This window comes from Malaclemys terrapin, chromosome 15 (genome assembly GCF_027887155.1).
Source record: "Malaclemys terrapin pileata isolate rMalTer1 chromosome 15, rMalTer1.hap1, whole genome shotgun sequence".
Classification (NCBI taxonomy): domain Eukaryota; kingdom Metazoa; phylum Chordata; order Testudines; family Emydidae; genus Malaclemys; species Malaclemys terrapin.
In genome coordinates, this window is record NC_071519.1 from 26,033,760 (window position 1) to 26,053,770 (window position 20,011).

A 20,011-nucleotide genomic window follows, 5' to 3' on the forward strand; every position below is an offset into this window, starting at 1 on the left:
TAACAGGAAACCTGGACCCCGTTTTTCACATCTCTTGAGATTTGGGATATGCCCGGAAATATAAAGGGAAGTCTTTGTCCCATCCCTGAGTAGTCTGTCCATTGGGATGTAACATGTTTCTTTTGCGCATCCATTTCATGTTCAGGCTAAAGGTGAGAGTGGCTGGAGATTTTCCACCTGAAGGAGTGAGGCTGACACTGCATAATCAAATATACATGGTGCTGTCAGTCATTGAAGGAAGTAGGTGAAAAGTTTTAGATTTGTAGAATTTAGATTCATGCATTGTAAGGCCAGAAGGAACCATTAAAATCAACTAATTGACTTCTTGCATAATACCCAGAAGCACATTTGGCAAAACACCAATTTTTGAAGTGGGAGGCAGATAACCCTGTGCTGGGAGGATCCTGGTTAAACATCTTCCATGAAAGAGCTCTGATGGATTGCAGCTCAATGAGGCTGAGATGATGTCACTAGTGATGTCTTCGGCTCTTCTCTGGTCATAGGAAGTATAGTCTGATGAAGTGGGTATTCACCCCCGAAAGCTTATGCTCCAATACGTCTCTTAGTCTATAAGGTGCCACAGGACTCTTTGTTGCTTTTTACAGATCCAGACTAACACGGCTGCCCCTCTGATACTTAGAATATATATTTATACTACTGTGGGGGCCCAAATCAAAATCCTGGGAACTTCCCTGCTCAGCCCTGTAGTGTCCCTCATGATAGAAGAGACAGGATTTGTTTTTAATGAATATAATGGGGATTCTTTACTGAGGTTTATGGACTCAGACAGACCCAATGGTTCTCCCTGGCTCTTACACTATCACTCGAGTTAGTTGAAATTTTCAGAACTTTGAGTTTTTGATTCATTTCTTCTCTTGAATCATCACACAGGGTTTCACTAAGGTATGATTCAGACTCTGAAGTTATAGTACAGAAGGCTGGCCTCATTACAGCTCCTGTTTCTATAATGAGCCCAATCAAATCCCATGGTCTGAAGCACTCTTAAATTTGGGATCTTATTACCCAGTTACCTGTGATACTGTCAGTTCAGATGCTAGTTTGTCAGTATGAAACTGGAGGCAATGGCTTGTAACATTGGCTTAATGATTGTAAAAAGAACTTGAGTGTTTATAAGATATTCTGATTCTTTATAGGACTGTTAACCCAGTCTTACCTCAGCAGGAAGGAAACTTGCAAGTCACTTCACTTCCCCATGCCTCAGTTCCCCATCTGTGAAATGGGGCTAATAACACTGACCTTCCTTCAGCATGAGGATAATTAACATTTGCACAGACATTTACCATTACAGAAGTGCTATTTAAATGTGAATGATAATAAATGGGTTCCCAAACTGCCGGAGTCACACATTACAGTAATTGGTTATCAAGCTAACCAGTTGATTTAATTGCTATTTAAAACTTTAGTCCCTTTTACACTTTTTTCATGGACAGACTGGCTCCTTCCCTTTTGAACTCTTAGATGGCTGGGTAGGAAACAGCATTTAAAGTAGTTCTTGGAAGAGGTGATGGAACTGTTAATGAAGAACCACCCTCGGATATTTGGATTCTTTAATTTCATCTGCATCCCAGAAGTCCAGGAAACTATGCAGACTCCTTATTGTTTGATATTAGAGCTGAAATCTCCTGAGAATAGGATTTTGGTTCCTGAATGGAAATACCATAAATATAGCCTTTCTTGAGATGTTTTCATCCTTCTTGGCATCAAGAGGATTCTTTGCATATTTAAAGATAGGCATGTGCTTAAGGACTTTGCTGAATTGAAGCCTTGTTAAGCACCATCCATATACTTTCCACCAGTAAGAGGACATTCCAGTCTTTGCCTCAAGGAATTTAGAGTGATTGCATTAAATTGTAGTGTAATTTAGATAGACAGTATAGTATAGACAGACAATGCAGTGGATGTGATCGGAAGAAGTTTCAATCTCATCAGAGGCACAGAAATGAAATAAATCCCTCATTAATTAAAATAAATTGGTTAATATTTGCACATTTGTAAATGTAACCCTCTCTATATACATCTCACATGCACAAAATTAATAATTCAATTCTGGGCTATTTCATAACTTTAAAAATTCCCCTTTTGGGGTGGGGAGGGGAAAGGAGGTGCAAAATGGTGTTTTGCATCAGGACATGTAGAAATTTGGTGTATTGCATGTTTTGATGTGAACGTTTAATTGTTGCTTGAACATAACTTGAATTTTGTAATTCAAAATTTCAGAAGTTTCTAGATTTTCATTCAAAATAGGAGATTCTTAAAATAACATTTGTTTTTATTATTTTATAATAAAATATATTAGCATTACATTCAAGTATTCATGGCTTAGACTGTCATGCTAAAATGAATTTCACTAATTATTAGAGTAATGTTACTACATGAAGATAAATTACATTCTAGGAGGAGCAAAAGGCTAGTGTAACCTCTAAGCAGTTTCTACAAGGGCCATTGGCAGTTCATGAAGGAAAATATCATAAAAAATCTCAGATTCCTAAAATTATTGGCCCTACAGGAATTATATTGTATCATAAAGAATAATTACACAATTTTCTCCTGGTTGGATTGGTTAAGTGACTGGCTGACTGTGTTTAATTTAGCATGTTTAAACAAAACATCAGCACTAAGAAGATAAAAGAACAATAAAGCATGGTCAAAAATAACATTTATCCAACTAACATCTGTAAAATTAGGATCTCACAGGAGGAAAAGAAACCTAAATATTTGCCAGAGAGACTAGACCAATAGATTACAGCAGCTTAATTTTGATCCAAGAAACGAACTGAGTCACAGAACCATATCCCCAATTTAAAAAGTTTTCCAGCACTATGAAACACAGATATAAGGATGAATCAGTGGAATCCTCATATGTACACTATTTGTTCACCTCCTTCATTCACTGTTGGATAATTGGGCAGTTATACCTAAAATTTATTGTTTTCTAAGTAGGTTAGTAAATCTGGCCCCTTGTCTCATTCCTGTGTGTGTGTAATATATATATATATAATGTACCTAAAGATACAGATAGGAGTTCTGAGATTTGCCAAAATGCCTGAGTTAAACACCCAAGTCTTGTTGACTTTCAATGGGAGTTAGGCACCTAACCTGCTTAGGTGTTTTTATAAATTTCACTAGGTATTTATCTTCATCTTTAGGCACTTAAACAGACCTTTGCAAATCTGATTGAAATACCTTGCCATAAGCATTTCCAGTCTAAGTGTCAGACATGCCATAGCAAGTAAAAGTAACAAAATGGGGTGGGCTGAGGGTAGGATAACATTTTCAGTCATAAAACCATGGATCCCACTGTCATTTATCAAATGGTATATTCATCAGTAACTAATGATGCAAATAGCTGACCGCCCACCGAGCGCCTTGATGAATCGGGGCCTATATACCAAACCCATTAGTCAGTGCCCATCTTGATAGTTGTGTCACATTTTTTGTTTGTTTGTTCTGTATTAACTCGTTTCTGATGGGTGGCTCAGCAGACATGAGAACGTAGGAAGGACTTTTTTAAGAGGGTGGCTTGGCAAACGGCTGGTATGGGCACCCCAAGGGAAGGAGGCAGCACAGAGAAAAGCATAGGCGGGAGGAAGAGAAAGAAATGATGAAAGAAGTTCTAAGGCTAGTGTTGGTAGAGCAGAGGAGAATATCAGGAAAGACCAGGATATTTTGTCCGTCCGTAATTATATTTTAATGGTTCTCACAGGATCAGGATACTTGCATAAATTTGCAAGAGAATGCAACACCTTCACACACGAGTTGTTGAATTTTGTGAATGCTTCTTATAACCCTCATGGCTGGGCACAAAAAGTGCTAACAACCTACACCAAGCCTTTCCTACTATAGTACATAAAATTCTCAAAGCATGCCGGTTGAAGGGCATGCTTCGGGAATACCCAGTCACCAATGAGTGCATCTGTGCTTTATTTCCAGGTCCCTGTGGTTATTACCAGTTTTACACTTCTCCCTCTGGTGGGGATATTATGGATTATCCTTGGACTCAATCCTGCAAGTTACCTTGTCTCCTGTGAGTTGCAGAGCATCCTGACTCCTAGGTAAGATCAGGCCCCTTATAACCAAACTCTAATCTGGTATGACCAGTCTGGTTGTCCACTGAAAATATTTTGTCTCCTGAACTAACATAAGCTTGCCATTGGCCAGTTGAAAATTCACGGGGCCTGATTCCCCTTTAACTTGCACTGGTGTAAATCAGAAAGCATTCCACTGAGGTGATCAGAGTGAGTGAGAAGAAAACCAGGCACCACTGAATGAGATTTTCAGGAATTCCTAGATGACTTGGCACAAGTCCCATCGACTTTTAGTGTGGTCTATACTCGTAAGTGTAGAGCTGCTCAGGAATGTTTCAGGGAGTCATTTTTATTGAAAAATGGGGAGTCATCAACATTTAAACTGTTCACAGAACAGGGTTGGATTGGATGAATTTTCCAATTTGAAAAAAAAATTGACATTTTTGAATGAAAAATTGTTTTTCCAGTTCAAAATGACTTTTTGCTTTGAAATTTAAACTAACTAAACTAAAAAAAAGTTTAAAAAAGAACAAAATGTCAGGATCAAATTGAAATGTTGTTTTGAAATTATCAAAACAAAGCATTTTGATTGGCCTGATTTTTTTTTTGTCAGTTTGTGAATATTTTAAAGAATTTGACTTTTTGTCCTGGTTTGAGATGGAGAAAAAATTAGAATTCTCAAAAATATTCACAGGACAGAAAATGTTTTTCCTGCTCAGGTGTCCTTATAAACCTCTTAGGTGCTTTTGAATATCCCATGCGTTATCTATAGGTATCAAAAACAGCCTTTATTTTTTAAATCTGGAATGCCCAATGTGAATTTCTTGTTGCAAAAGCAGTTCGTTTGAATCGCCCAACTTCCTGAGCATGAGTTGCAAAGATATTGTTGCAGTTAAACCATTCCTGACTCAATTGTTGGATTCTATGTAAACAAATCCCATAAACCTGGCAGAACAACTTGTAAATCAGTGCTGAAGAGGTGGCAAAGCATGCAAATACAAACACACAGGAATCTGAAGGGCAGAAATATGACTCGACAGCAGATGTAGTCAAATCTGGCAATTGACTTAATGATTATATCTCAGCATAGGATGGACCTGTAGCTAGTGATCAGTTAAATCCAAGAACCCTAGATCACTAGTTAACATAAAAGGATTAAGTCACCTGGATTTTATCAGACATTGGCACCTATTCATAGACTCAAGGACTGGAAGGGACCTCGAGAGGTCATCGAGTCCAGTCCCCTGCCCTCATGGCAGGACCAACTACTGTCTAGATCTAGACCATCCCCAATAGACGTTTATCTAACCTACTCTTAAATATCTCCAGAGATGGAGATTCCACAACCTCCCTAGGCAATTTATTCCAGTGTTTAACCACCCTGACAGTTAGGAACTTTTTCCTAATGTCCAACCTAGACCTCCCTTGCTGCAGTTTAAGCCCATTACTTCTTGTTCTATCCTTAGAGGCTAAGATGAACAAGTTTTCTCCCACCTCCTTATGACACCCTTTTAGATACCTGAAGACTGCTATCATGTCCCCTTCTCAGTCTTCTCTTTTCCAAACTAAACAAACCCAATGCTTTCAGCCTTCCTTCATAGGTCATGTTCTCTAGACCTTTAATCATTCTTGTTGCTCTTCTCTGGACCCTCTCCTTTATATTATAAAGGGCTAGTATTAATTATTACTATTTCTGATCCAAATACTCTTCACTAGGTCAATAAGTTTCATGCGCTCACATCCTATATAAAGATAAGCTAGAGCCAAAAAAGGGTCCAGTCCTGTAAGAGATGAGCACCTGCTGTCAGTTGCAGAGCACTCTTGGCTTCCATTCATAAGCATCTGAATAGAGAGACTGACAAACTTTGGGACAGAAGGCAAAAAGATATTCAAATATGTAAGCCCAGTTCTGAAATTTTACAAATGGCCCTTATCTCTCTAATGAGCTGAATGAAAGCCCCAGGTCTTAGCATTCCTGACCTATGGGGTATTCATAACCTGCTTCTACTCCTGCAGCTGTAGCCCTTAAATGTGTCCGAACTGTCCCCAGTTCTAGTCTGCAAAGCATTCTCTCTTTTCTCCTTCATATGCATCCTTAAAGCCCAGTCCTTCCATGCCATGAACCACTCCTATGTTGGTCTCCTCACCATTCTTCACCTTCCCTGACTTGAATCATTTCCTGTGCTTCTGTCTTGTCTTATTATCTAGTCTAAACCAGATTAAATGGTGCTGGGGGTAGAGGTGGCTCAGCTTTGTAAAGTGCCCAATACACATAATATACAATGTAAAGGCCTACCAATAGTAACTTATGATCTGAGTCTAAACGCTGAACCTTTTTGAGATTTCCCCCATCACTTTTCTTAAGGCTTGGTTTTCAGAACACCAGCAGTGCAGGCCATACACAAAAATGCAAGTGCATGTCTAACGTCTGCATGCAGTTACTATGACTGCACAAAGTAACCATTCCAGCTGGGGTTAGGGTGTGCAAATACTTTGTCTGCACAGCCACGGTAAATGGAGTGCAAACGGATGCACATACATGCTCATTTTTGCAGCCTGCTCTGTGCTTCTGCCTTTATAGAATTATTTTAAAGAAATATTCATGTATTACAAAGGAAAGGCAAACTTTCCCTTATGAATGTCAAATCACTGTGCACTGCTTTAATTTTGGTGAGCATGCAGGGTGTTACTTGACTGGAAATGAACTGCTTACTGGCCCTAAATACACATGCTGGTGCTCTCTCTCTCGCTCTCTGCTGGATTGCTTTCTAGGAGAGCTGCTGAGCAAACCTGTCTCTCTGTTCTGTGTAGCCCTGTCCTCTTTCCTAGGCAGGTTGGATGGGGATGGCCGAGCTCAGTGGAACCAGGAAAGGTGTGGTGTGAGCCCAAGGGTAGAAGCTGATAAAATCAGAATGACTGAATTATTGGGTGCAGGAGAATTAACTCATGAAAAATTACAACAAATAATTTGCATCCCCTCCTGGAGCAATCCAGTCTCAAAAGTGGATATCTCAGAGATGCAGCTCTGCCTCTGTGCTAAGTCTAAACCTGATCGGGTTTAGATTCCAGAATCATGAAGGGAACTGAAACCTTTCTTGAGCCAAAACAAGCCATGCCACTTTCTGCCTTCGGTGAGGCTATTACTCAGCCTTTAATTTGGTTGGGTTCATTATATAGGTCACTTGAGAAGTAGTTGAAAGCTCCTTTGTCCATGACGAATCTGGTGTTGTAACAAAGTCTTTGCTAGGTCTGGTAGCACTAACTGAGAGGATTTTCTGATGTAGCTGGAGAACCTTTTCCCTTGTTGCTGTGATTGAGTCCCTGCCTAAAGAGGGAACCAAAATGCAGGTTTCTTCATCTTTCAAATATGCTGGTTGGTAACCTATTTTCTGTTCCCATACGTGAGAGTTTGTAAATAGCACACCCAGCCTCCACAAATCTGTGTTTATCTCAAAGGAATAAATGGCTCAGTTTCCACTCTGAGGGTCCCATATGAAGGTTTCAGCACTGCTAAATAGGATTCCAACCCCCTCACTGTGGAGGTTCTGCTGTGGTCAGTGTCTTTTCAATGACTTGTCATTGTTCAGTGCTGTGTTATTAGCTGGCTGTCAGTCTGAGTGTCCTGTATTAGGCTTTAGATTACGGGTAGCATCAGAGGGTATGCCAGTACTACAACCATGGAGTGAGATTGCAGTTCATGTAGATATACCTGAGCTAGGTTTAATCTAGATTGGGTTTGGGGAGCATTTCACAGAAGGTTTCCTGTTAGGCAAGGCAGGCCAAGACCCTTGCTCCAAGTGAATCCCAAACCACACTAAAAGAAGAACAGGAGTACTTGTGGCACCTTAGAGACTAACAAATTTATTAGAGCATAAGCTTTCGTGGACTACAGCCCACTTCTTCGGATGCATATAGAATGGAACATATAATGAGGAGATATATATACACACATACAGAGAGCATAAACAGGTGGGAGTTGTCTTACCAACTCTGAGAGGCCAATTAATTGAGAAAAAAAAAAAAAAAAAAAAAAAAAAAAACCAAACCACACTGTCTCCCCAGAAACCCTCCTTGATTCTTGGATATGTGATTCACATCACCTGCTGCAGGAAACGGTGCCCACTTTCCAGACATTTGCTCCCTAGGCACATCCTTTGACGAGAAGGATAAGTGGCAATGAGAAGTTTGAGGCTGCCATTATGGGGGAAAGAAAGAATAATTAGTTTATTTACCTTCACTACTTCAGGGAAATTAAGGGTTAAATATTTGTGTTAAACCACTGTATATTTAGTGATTTTTCCCCTCTATGCCTAACATGGCTGAAAGCTCCACTTCAGTCCTGTTTGCTGGCTTGGCTTTGCTAACTGAACTTGGGGCCCTCACCTTGAAAAGTGCTGTGATAAATTGCTCAGAACTATCAGCTAGAAACCAGAACGTGGATTGTGTGATTGATTATTTCCTCCCCTTTCCCAGCTTCACCAAAAAGGAAAGAGGTCATGTTGCACATGAGCACCAACATAGACTGCCTGAGGCGTGGGCTGGGAAGCTTTGCACGTGTTGCAATAGGAAATCCCAATCGAAACCAGGACTGGGTTGACCTCATTACAGCAGGATATGGCAGGAAAAACAGCTCTGATCCCAAGACTCCTTTCCTGTTTTTGAAGTGAGTATCAGTAGGGTTACCATATTTCCACAATCAAAAAAGAGGACAGTGGGGGGGTGGGGAAGCCCCGCCCTAGCCCTGCCCCACCCCCTCCCTCCCAGCCCCTACTGCCCCCCTCAGAACCCCAACCCCCCTGCTTCTTGTCCCCTGACTGCCCCCTGCTGAGAACCCCCCACCCTAACTGCCCCCCCAGGACCCTGACTGCCCCGACCCTTATCCACTCGCATGGGTGGCAGGGTTGTAGAAATTTTGGTGGTACCCAGAACCCACCCCCACCCCACCTGCCTAAGGCTTGAGGAGGAGGTCTGAGGTGCAGGTCCTGGGATAGAGTTTGGGTGCTGGCTCCGGGCTGAGTGTGTAGAAGGGGGTGAGGGGTGCAGGCTCTGGGATGGAGTTTGGGGGTGGGAGGGGGTGCAGGCTTTGGGAGGGAGTTTGAGGACAGGAGGGGGTGTGTGGGAAGGGGGTTTGGGGATAGGAGGGGATGCAGGGGTGAGGGCTGTGGGTCTGAGGATGAGGGGTTCATGATGCAGGAGGGGGCTCAGGGATGGAGCAGAGGATTAGGGTGTGGGGGGGATGAGGGCTGGGGCTGAGGGGTTTGGGGCATTGGAGAGGCTCAGGGCTAGGGTAGAAGGGCAGGGTAAGGGTAGCCTGTCTTCCCATTAGTGGATGGGGGCACTAGGACCCGGGGGCAGCAGACAGCAGTTGCTGCTGGGTCTGGCACTACAAGCAGACAAGGGAGGGAGAGGCAGGCAGGCACTGACCAAATGAATTTTTGCATTGCCATAGAGCTAGATTTTTGAAATATGGTCTTAATAAACATTCTTCATGTGCAGCTCAATACAGGTCAAATGCCATTTGACTTCTACACTATAAGCCACCAAAAGTCATCCAACTTTGTTATGGGATTTTGATCACTCAACGGTCCTTTTCAGATAGAACCTTGGAAGTTGATTCACTCTTGCCTTTTTATATTATGAATTGCTGATCATTCCATCTGTCTGTCCATTTGTCTCTTGTCTTATTTGGATTGTAAGCTTTTTGGGAAGGGTACCTCTTTTTGTTCTGTGTTTGTACAGTGCCTAGCATTATGGGGGCCTGGTCTGACTCAGGCTCTTAAGTGCTACTGCAATACAAATAATAGAAAGCAGGAAAGAGCTACAGAAAAAACAAGTGTTACATTTATGTAATATAGGTCATTAAAAGGGCATCAAATGAACAATTTTAAAATACTTTTCCTACTATGACCTTTATGTATTAGTTACCCAACTAACCAGTGTCCTAAAATATCACACCAAGATATATCTGCCATCCACTCATTGTCACCTGAAATAATTAACTGGATCACTAACCTAGACATCTGTTTTAGTTTAGATGAAATATATGGGCTTAAAAAGGTGTTAGCACAACCCGCTCACTGTCAAACATTAAAGGAGGTCTGGGGTTTTGTATACAGAGATAGTCTGCTTAGTACCACAGCAAACACCATAAAAAAATCTTTAGCCTTTTAATAAAGATAAAGAAAGGGGAAAACAGTTAAAACATTTGAAGTGTCAAATATTAAAAGATTTCATTTTAACATCCCTTGTTCCTTTTGCTGGAGAGAGTTTTTAGAAGGAAAAGCAGCCTTGTTTGACAGTCTAGTAGATAGTATCTAAGATGGTAACTGTCCTTTTGGAGAAAAAGGTTAGCTGAGATGACCTGGAGCTGCTGCAGTTATTAAAGTCCAATCCTGGGTGGTGTTTGGGATTCAGCTCTAGGCAGTAGAGGCAGCAATGTCATGTGGGTCCCTCTCTCTGGTCTGCACTTATCTCAGGATGAGCATAATAAAGGCTTGGGGTCCCAGGAGATGGTAGGGGTGACAGCCATGAAGCTTGCTCCAATAGCCCTTTTTCTTCCCTAAACTTTCTTCAAGGACCCTAAAAGGGAGTGATGGGTAAACGGATTATCCTGATTGTCTACCAATTAGGCCTTGTTTGACACCAGTTGGGTTCACTTATTTCTGGTTCCACTTATTTACCAAGCATGGTCTTAATACAGGCAAGTTATATCAAAAGGCCTTTCTGTTTGGACTAATTGTTTGTCTCCATTTTCATACCTCCCCCCCTCCCTATCAACATTTGCTGTAGGTTATTGTTACATCCTAGGAACTTGTACTCACTTTTTACAAGTGAGCTCACAATTAAGGTAAAGTTGTAGGCCCAATTATCACAACTATGTCTATTAAGCCATATGAAAGGAATTCACAAATATGTTCCAAGAGCTTGGTAAGGTGGAGAAAGAAAGGGACTCAGATGCTCTTCAGTAGAATGAGATGAGAAGGTTTGGTCTGAGATCGGTCGTGAGGAAGGACAGTGAATGACATGGCTAAAGCTGCCAGCACACTGTCATTAGACAGTGACAGCATGGGGTTCATTGGCAAGGTGGAGGTATCATAACCAAATAGTGAGAACATGAAATGGGAAGCTGAGGTTTGTGAGGTGGGGCTCCAATCTCAGCCAAAGTTACCCTGTGACCATGGGCAAATTGCTGTTTCTCCATACTTTGGTTTCCCCCTCCCCCCTCTATAAAAGGAGTATCCGATTGGAGGTGGGAGAGAGGGTGTTACAAGGCATAATTAATTAAGACCAAGTTCTACCCTCAGATAAATGCATTCATTTCCCATTGAAGCTATGGGGAGCTGCATGGACATATGAGTGCAAATGTGACCCTAAATCATTGTAAGGCATTTTGAGTGCCTCAGATGCAAATTACTAACCTTAAAAATAAAATCAGACAGTTTATCAATAAACTTGATCATTTTTATTGTGTACACAGTGCTCTGAACATCACACTTTAAACTACAGTAGTGGCCCAAAACATGTCAGACAGTAGGAGTATTGGGGTTTTTGGATCTTTACTAATGTAGTGCTATTTTATTAGTAATTTAGCAGACAAGATAAAACTCCTATTGGGAGTAGGACCAATGACAAGAACAGATTCCCCAGGCCTGCTAAAAAATGCAAATCTGTTTCTGCCAGAAGGCTCTCCTTTTCAGTGGATGGGGGAAAAGGAGATTTTCATTGCCAGAAATGGTGAATCTCCAATTAAGTAGAATTAAATTTAACATTTTTATTGGGGTTGTGCAACATCCCACTGGTTTGCTTCAAAACAGGGGTGTTAGGAGTTTGTGAATTCCACCTTACTTATGTTGCAGAGGGACTCCCTCTTCATTTCTGTGAAAGATACTTCTCTTTTGGTATCCCATCAATCCCCTGTTGTTCTCTGACTCTGAAGCAGGGTGGTTGATGTCTATGGCATGCAGGGAGAAGGCTATTAATAGAACACACTGCTCTTAAAATACACCCAGGGAACCTGATGATTATATCTTAGTGCTGTAAATCCTTTTGAGGTGTATATCAGAACAGATGTAGGAGGTGGTAAGGGTATAGTAAGAGCCTTGGGTGTTGTCCTGAATACCAACCAGTCAAAACTCCCACAGAACACCCCTCCCCCTTGCTCTTAACAGCCTGGTGTGAAAGGGACAGGGTATCAAAACTGTTTGAGGGAAAATAGGGTTTGACTAAATGAAAGTTTCTGCAGAAAAATTTGTCCATGGAAAAATTTGTCTTGTCAAAAAAGTTCTGATTTAGTGTGGGATTTTTTTAATAAATGTTGAAATGGAAAATTTTATTTTCCTTGAAATTCTTCACAGGGAAATTTGGAAAAAAATTCCAACTAGCTTTACTTAGCTATGTGCTCCCTTCTCCAACTTAACTCTTGCTAGGAGCAAGAGTTATTTGGCATCTGTGCCTCAGGTCTTTAACATATAAAATGTTTTCAAGTCTTCATCATGCTTGTTCCTTAAACACTGTCAAAAATGATTTTAGTCAATGATTGATTGTTCATATAGCAAGAGGAAAAGAATAAGTAGCAAGTGCATGCATATAATCCAAGCATTCTGACTGCATGAATGATTGATATTAATGCCTTTAAACTGGTGGGAGTTGACAGTCACACCTTGTGCCATTGGAATGGTAATTTTCTCATCAGGTTTAATAAGGTCATGGATTTGACCTCTCACCTCATTTTTACTAGGTATTCATGATCATGTGGGTATTATCTAACTATGTCCATATTTGTAGAGAGCTCTAGGTCTGTAGCAAATACACATTCAGGATGTCTAATAGAATGCTATTGCTTTACCAGGCTATAACAAATCAGTGCAACTCATTTTCCAAAAGTCAATACATTTACTACTTGTATTACCATAGCATCTAAGAGCTCTTATGGACCAGGACCCCATTGTGCTAAGGGATGTACACACAACAATAAGATGGTCACTTCCCTTAATCAGTCTAAATAGTGTGTGTGTAAAAAATAGAAATAGAGGAACCAAATTCAGGCCATAAATTACAAATAAATGTAATTAAACTGCCTGTAGAACTCCTGCCACCTCCCCCAAATCCAATTGAGATTGAATATACTCATTCTCTAAGGGTATGTCTACACTGCAGTTGGGGGTGTGATTGGAGCTTTGATAGGCATACCCACATTAGGTTTAATTTAGCTAGACCACTAAAAGTATCAGTGAAGATGCAGCAGTGTGGGCTGTACAAGCCCACTTGGTCTCCCAGGTGGATATTCACTTTGCTAACCTGCACTGCAATGCAAGACACTGTCTTCACTATTTTTAGCAAGCTACCTAGATTAAGCTGGCACAGGTACACTACAGGAGCTGAAAAGAAAGAAAAAAAAAATCACACCTCTGATTGCAACATAGACATGCCCTAAATGAGAAGAGCCACCAGTGAGAATGATCTGTTGGAAATATAGGCCTGAAGTTCTGTTTCTGCACAACATGGGTTTAGCAGCAGAAAGATTTTCCTTCCTTGTCCCACCAGTGTACCTTAACCTTCATCTTGGAGGGTCTACTTCTAGGGCTGAGGGGGCAGAGATCCACTTTCCATCCCTATTCAGCCCATAGCATCTCTGCTGACCCTGCCAAAAAAATGCTGTGATTAGTGCTAAAATTGATGGGTATGTGTGATTGATGTGTCCAATGACAGATACCCAGCTCCCCTCCAACTTCCTTCACACAGGCCCCCAGATGGGAATACCTTAGTCAATCCCTGCCCTAAACCAGTGACCTAGATACAGTTCACCTTCACACAGGTGACTACAACCTATTACCAGTTCTGGGGAGGTGGGAGTGCTGATGTTCTACTAATCAGCCATGAGACTGTTTCCCCTGCTTTCTACCTTGTCCAGCCCCGTAGACATTTTTAACTTCATTTAATTGAATGACTTCAAGCAGGGACAGAGCCCTGCAGCTGATATCAGCCATTAATAAGTCACTCTGGCTATAATTAAGCAACATGAGGCTCTCCAAAGCCAATGTTTTATATAGTCTGCCACTTTTTAAAGTAATGACTCACTGTATTTTGTTACTGTATGCAAGGAATCTATATATATATCATCCTCGGCACAGTGTAACATGCTTTGGGCATATACCATGCTGGAGACAAACATGCAAGTGCCTGTCAGGCAGCAATGGGGCCCAGCAAGAAAAGGGGCAATTGAAAGGGCAAGGTGAAGAATATTTAAAAGCAGTAAAGGTGCAAATGGCTCTGTGTGCAGGCTAGTTACAGTGAAGGGGCGGAAGGGGCAGGTGTTGGGTGGAGTAAGAGTGATGGGCAGGGAAGGTGGTGGGGGATTGAAAGAGGCAGGATCTGGGGAGGGGAAGGGGGAGTTCAGATAGAAGGGACAGGAGTAGGGGTGGGGGAAGGTGGGGTGGAGGGGATGGAAGGGACAAGAGTGGAGGGGGAATGGGCAGAGGTCAGTGTCAGCTATGGGTCAAAGAACAGGAAGGTTTTAAACTGAGCCATACTATGTAAATAAAGTTTTAAAAGAGGACAGGGAGTGCTCACAAGAGATGGTGCAGTGCAAATAAAAGAGCCCCAGTTGGAGGGAAGCAAGGGGGTGCATGGCTGGGGTTTGCATGCCTGGGTTTCTTCCTCAGCTCTCCAAGAGTGGAGATTCTCTGCTTGTAGAGACCAGCTCCATGGATCCAGAACCCAAGATGCTGTGGTGGTTCCTGATTTCATAATCTTAGAGTCTTACATAAGCCCTATGAACCAAAGTGTCTCATTAGGAAGAACCAGGCCAGAGATCAGTACGCGGATGGTGATTATATTGTGCTTTTATGTGACCAAACACTTCCTTTCCAAGTGGTGAAGGAGTCATGCCTGGTGCCAAGGGCATAGTTACCTTGTTAAGATGGGACATAGGCATTTTATAACCCCTCTTGTCCAAGGTTTGTTACATAATGCCATGCAAAGGCAGACAAGCATTAATTTCTCAAACATTCCCTTCTGGACAAGTCTAGCACCCCCTGCCCCATGCTTTTCTGTACCACCTGACCCTTCTGCATCCCTCTGTTCTTACTGTTTAATGTTTCTCTTACCCCTGCTGACTAGAGATCTTATCCTGAAAGGGCTGTGCACCTTGAACTCCTGAAGTCAATGGGAGTTGAGGGTGCACAGCACCTTTTGGGATTGGGCACTAACTGATGCCCAGCGCTGCAACCAATCTTCACTCAAAACTCCCATTGGCTTTGAACCCCAAGCTTACATTGTAGTGTAGACATACACTCAGTGACTTGCCCGAGGGCCATCTGTGGGAGCAGGGACTTGAACACAGGTTACCCAAGTCTTAGGTAACGCCCTAATGACTGGACCATCCTTCCTCTATCCCAGAATGCTGCTTCTGCCCTCCCAAACTCCCTTTCCATGGTGCTAGATTCACAAGATTCCCCCCTACATCCCATTCCCTTTAATAATGGGTAGACCTGCTCAAAAAACAATTGCAATGAAAAATTTGCTCAGAACACACCTATTGAAAAGGAAACTAGAAAAAGGTTTTGCAAAAAAGTTTCAATATGAAACATTTAGGTTAAAAATCTTGAATTTTTGTTTTGACGTTTATTTCCTTCCAATTTTCATCACTTTGCAATGGCATAAGCTGGAAAGCAGGGGGTAGACTTAGTTTTCATTGCACAAGGTGAAGTGTGAAAAAATGGTTGACTCCTCCCACCACCATTTTTCCCTTATTCCTTCTTTATCCAGTGGAAGGGGGAAGAAAATGGGGGAAATTAAAAAAATCTACAATTTTGGGAGAGTTAAATGAAAATGGACATTTGAAGTTGAATCAAAAAAATTCCACAGTAAAAAGTCTAGTTTTCTGACCAGTTATACTACTAGGGAATACACACTCCAGCAGTTTAACCCTTTCTGAAAAGTTACTGGGACTGCTAGATTCTCAAGCATCCTTGAGATCAGAGACAGGTGCCCCTGTAACACCCACCTGTATCCCTGCTACTCTGTGTATACTTTGATTGACAGCAATCCCAGTACACACCCTGATCTGTAGTGATGCTAAAGCTTTTGTACGGTTCTCTGCTGCTCCCCAGTGGAGATATGCCAAGCTTCACTCAGTTCTGAAGGACTCTTGAGGTGGAGAGGGAGAAGGATTACACTGGTTTGGGATTTGCCTCTGGGCCTGGATCCAGCTCTGAGCACCTCCAGCAGTCACTCCCCCAAATGTGACAACCATAATCTGATTGTTATCCTGCTCTAACTTTTCCCACCTCCCACTCACCCTCTTTCTTCCCCATCCTCTCTTCACATGTTACTTGTAATCTTCTTTTCCTGCTTTTCCCCAGGCCAGTGTCACTCCTCTCTATGGACTCCTCCTGCCCGTCTCACTTCAAACGCGAAACTAGCCATCCTCCGCTTGCTTACCTTTTATTTCTACAGGGAGGTAAGGCTGTCTAGAGGTTTGAGCAGGGAAATGGGAGTCAGAAGACAGGTTCTGCTCTTGATGTTGCCACAGCATTGTAGCACTTTGATAAGTCAAAATTTTCAGTCTCATTTTCCCCAGCTGGCAGAAAGGAGCAGTAATACTTATCCACTGTCAGAAAGGACTTGAAGGTTATCAGATGAAAACGTGGTAGTGCACTGATTTTTTTTGCAAAGCATGGAAAAGTGCTAAATTTGCTACATAAGAAAGTGAATCTCTAAAGTGTGTCTAGTCCAGGCCCTGCTGTCTTAATCAGCTAAATACTTAAGGGCATGTCTACACTGCAGTTAAACACCCACTGCTGACCTGTGTCAGCTGACTCAGATTCACCTGAGCTCTGGGACCCTCTCCTCTCCCAGATCTTGGGCTTCAGCTGGAGCATGAATGTCTACATTGCAATTAAATGGCTCCTTAACCCAGCTCCATTAGCCCAATTTACCTTTCACAAGCCAGTCATGGGGTGATTAATTGCAGTGTAGACATACCCTCAGAGATCCAGAGGCATGAGGTTTGTGTAGGCAATGTGATGGTATTACTGGCAGACACCAGAAAGAGACTAACTGGGGAAAATAGACTTACATAAAGTTCTGGCATCAGCTCTGATCCTGTCCCTCCCTCATCTGGCATAAGCCAAAAAAGTAACCAATTGCATCAACATTTGTGATGAACGTCAGTGGAATGTTTGGTGTTTGGGTTGTGTTTTGCTTTTATGATAACACTAGTTTTTTTAAGTGAAGTTGCAATGAGACTGGCTCAAGTAATATCTTATTAGTTAATCGTTAACATCTTAAATTTGATAAGCATCTTTCACCCCAAAGCATTATAATAAACCAGACAGATAGGGATTACCTCTCACACCTGGGCTGGATTGAGGCAGCTGCTTAAAATGCTAGAGAACACTACACAATGGTTCACAAGTAGTATGTGAGGAATACTGTATCCATTTCCACCTGCTGGGGGAATGTAGTTAGGCAGAGTGAAATAAATCAACCTGGAAATGTAGTAATAAGAATACCTAGCTCTTATCACCCATAGATCTCAAAGTGAGGTGCTCTCCGTATCATTTAGCATATTTTACAGATGGGAAACGGACACAGGGCAGGGAACTGACTTGCCCAAGGTCATCCTGCAAACTAGTGGCAGCATTGGGAATTGTCCAGTTCTCTTCCATTGTTTTATTTATAATTTGAATTGCAACATTTAGGAGCCCCTGTCTTGGACCCAGGACCCCACTGTGCTAGGCACTGTACAAAAAAAATAAAGATTCCCTGCCCCCAAAATTGTACACTCAAAGTATCAGAGAAGAGACAACAGGAAGACATGGGGGAATACAAGGAAACCATGGCACAGTATCTCTAGCTATGGGATCTCTAATGGCCAGAAGGTGGTTAGGAGGACCTTGGATTTACCTCTCATGCAAAAGACTGCATACATAATAGGCTGCTGGAGGTGCAAATACCACCCTAGAATATTGCTTCAGTATTCAGCTTCAACAGACAGGGAAGAACAGGAGTACTTGTGGCACCTTAGAGTCTAACAAATTTATTTGACCATAAGGGTTTTTTCCTCTTACTTGATTTGCCTCTCAGAGTTAAGATAACTCCCACCTTTCATGCTCTCTCTCTCTATATATATACACACACACACACACTCAATATATGTTCCATTCTATGCATCCAATGAAGTGGGCTGTACCCCACAAAAACTTATGGTCTAATAAATTTGTTAGTCTCTAAGGTGCCACAAGTACTCCTGTTCTTTTTGCAGATACAGACTAACAGCTGCTACTCTGAAAACAGACAGGGAAGAGTGCCACTTGCTGAATCCCCAACACCACCACCAGACGCTCGATACTTTTTAAAAAAAAGTATTGATTAGTGGGGGTCAGCAGGGGAACCCAGTTCAGAAATGGTGCTTATAGAGGAAGAAGAAGTCATTAAATGGACATTAGATTAAAAGACTCTCAGGGGTTCTCAAACAGGGGGTCAGGATCACCAGGGAGTCAAGCTGTCAGCCTCATTTTGCCTCCAGCATTTATAATGGTGTTAAATATATTAAAAGTGTTTATAATTTATAAGGGGGTCACACTCAGAGGCTTGCTGTGTGAAAGGGGTCACCAGTACAAAAGTTTGAGCCACAGCTCTATCAGGCATTTCAAATGAGCTGTGACAAGATGGGGGGGACCCCCTCCCCCTTAGGGTGTAGTGGCAGGGCATAAGTAGCTCACATTTACATCTCTAGAGAAAGTCAATATACTTGTACCTATTAGTAGGGCCTAGTGGTCACAGTCAATGGATCAGCTCCTATCAGCAAGGCAATAGGACCTAGAGGCCTCCATCAAGGAAGGGGGCCACCACACACAAAAAAAGGGTTTTGGCAGCCCAATGGGGGGGGACCCAGGTCCTCCCTCTCCACCATGCCCCAGCCCAGGGCCCTAGTAGTGAGTAGAACACAGGTCACCAAGTCAGCAGGGGCAGGTGGCAGCAGCCAAGGCACACAGACTCAAAATTCCAGTTCACTGACCAGGCCACTCTCTAATTCCCCTGGGCTGCTTCCTACCATGGTTCCCATTGCTGCAGTCCAGGCATCTCTGCTGTCTCCAGGCTCCCCAGTCTGCATTGTGCCCAGCAACACCAGACCTTTGGCTGATCCTCCCCTAGCCCTAACAGCATGCATCCTTCCTCTCCAGCAGTCAACCCCAACTGAACTGAGCTGCTCCCTTTTATACTGGTGTATTTGGCTCATGCCCAGTAGAGTTGAGGGGGCGTGGCTTCCTCAGCCCACAATGTAGAGTTAACCCTTTCCCGTCCAGTGCAGGGTGAGTGTGCCCCATCACAGGAGCCTAAGAGAGTTAGCTATCCAGCACCCATTGAAAATCAGTGAGTGTTAGGCACATATAACTCACCTAAGCTTTTTTTTTTTTTTGAAAATCCCATCCTGTGTTCCAGCAAAGCTCCTGTCAGCTACAGTGGGAGCAAGATCAGGCCCTAAGTGAGCAAAAGAGACCATAAAGGGATCTAAGATGGCATAATTACATGTCAATGGGGCACAAGAAGGTGTAGGGTAAAGTGGGTACTTTAAAGGGAGAGGGTACTTTAACTTATCCCTCCTGTACCTCCTTCTATTCCATGCCTTTTATTCTGTAAACTACACAGTTTAGACTCACTTAAACTCATGAATGATATGTAACTTACACCACCTTATGTATGGCCTGTGAATTTGTCCCAGATGTTTTCCTGGTTTGCAGAAAGAAACATTTGCTCCCTCCAAACAAGCTCTTGCATCCTGTCTGACGTTCTATATATTTATCCTTTCAGATGGAAGATAAATTCCTCTTTCCCAGGAGTGCCCTGTGAGACAGTAGAGAGAATTGCAACCAGACTTACTCAGGATGAACCAATCCTACATGTGATTGACCAGGGACACTTTCAGATTTTTGTGAATGAGTTTCATGAGATATGCATCA

At 42.3% G+C, this 20,011-nt stretch overlaps 1 long non-coding RNA gene across 1 annotated transcript; it reads right to left on the reverse strand.

Annotated features, from left to right (window-relative positions):
• Window positions 1-10,199: 10,199 nt before the first annotated feature.
• LOC128849150 (uncharacterized) lies at window positions 10,200-19,224 on the reverse strand. Its single transcript, XR_008447179.1, has 2 exons — window positions 19,105-19,224; window positions 10,200-10,625 (listed from the first exon to the last, which is right to left on the reverse strand). It is a non-coding gene; the product is annotated as an uncharacterized LOC128849150 (long non-coding RNA).
• Between the last annotated feature and the right edge of the window lie 787 nt (window positions 19,225-20,011).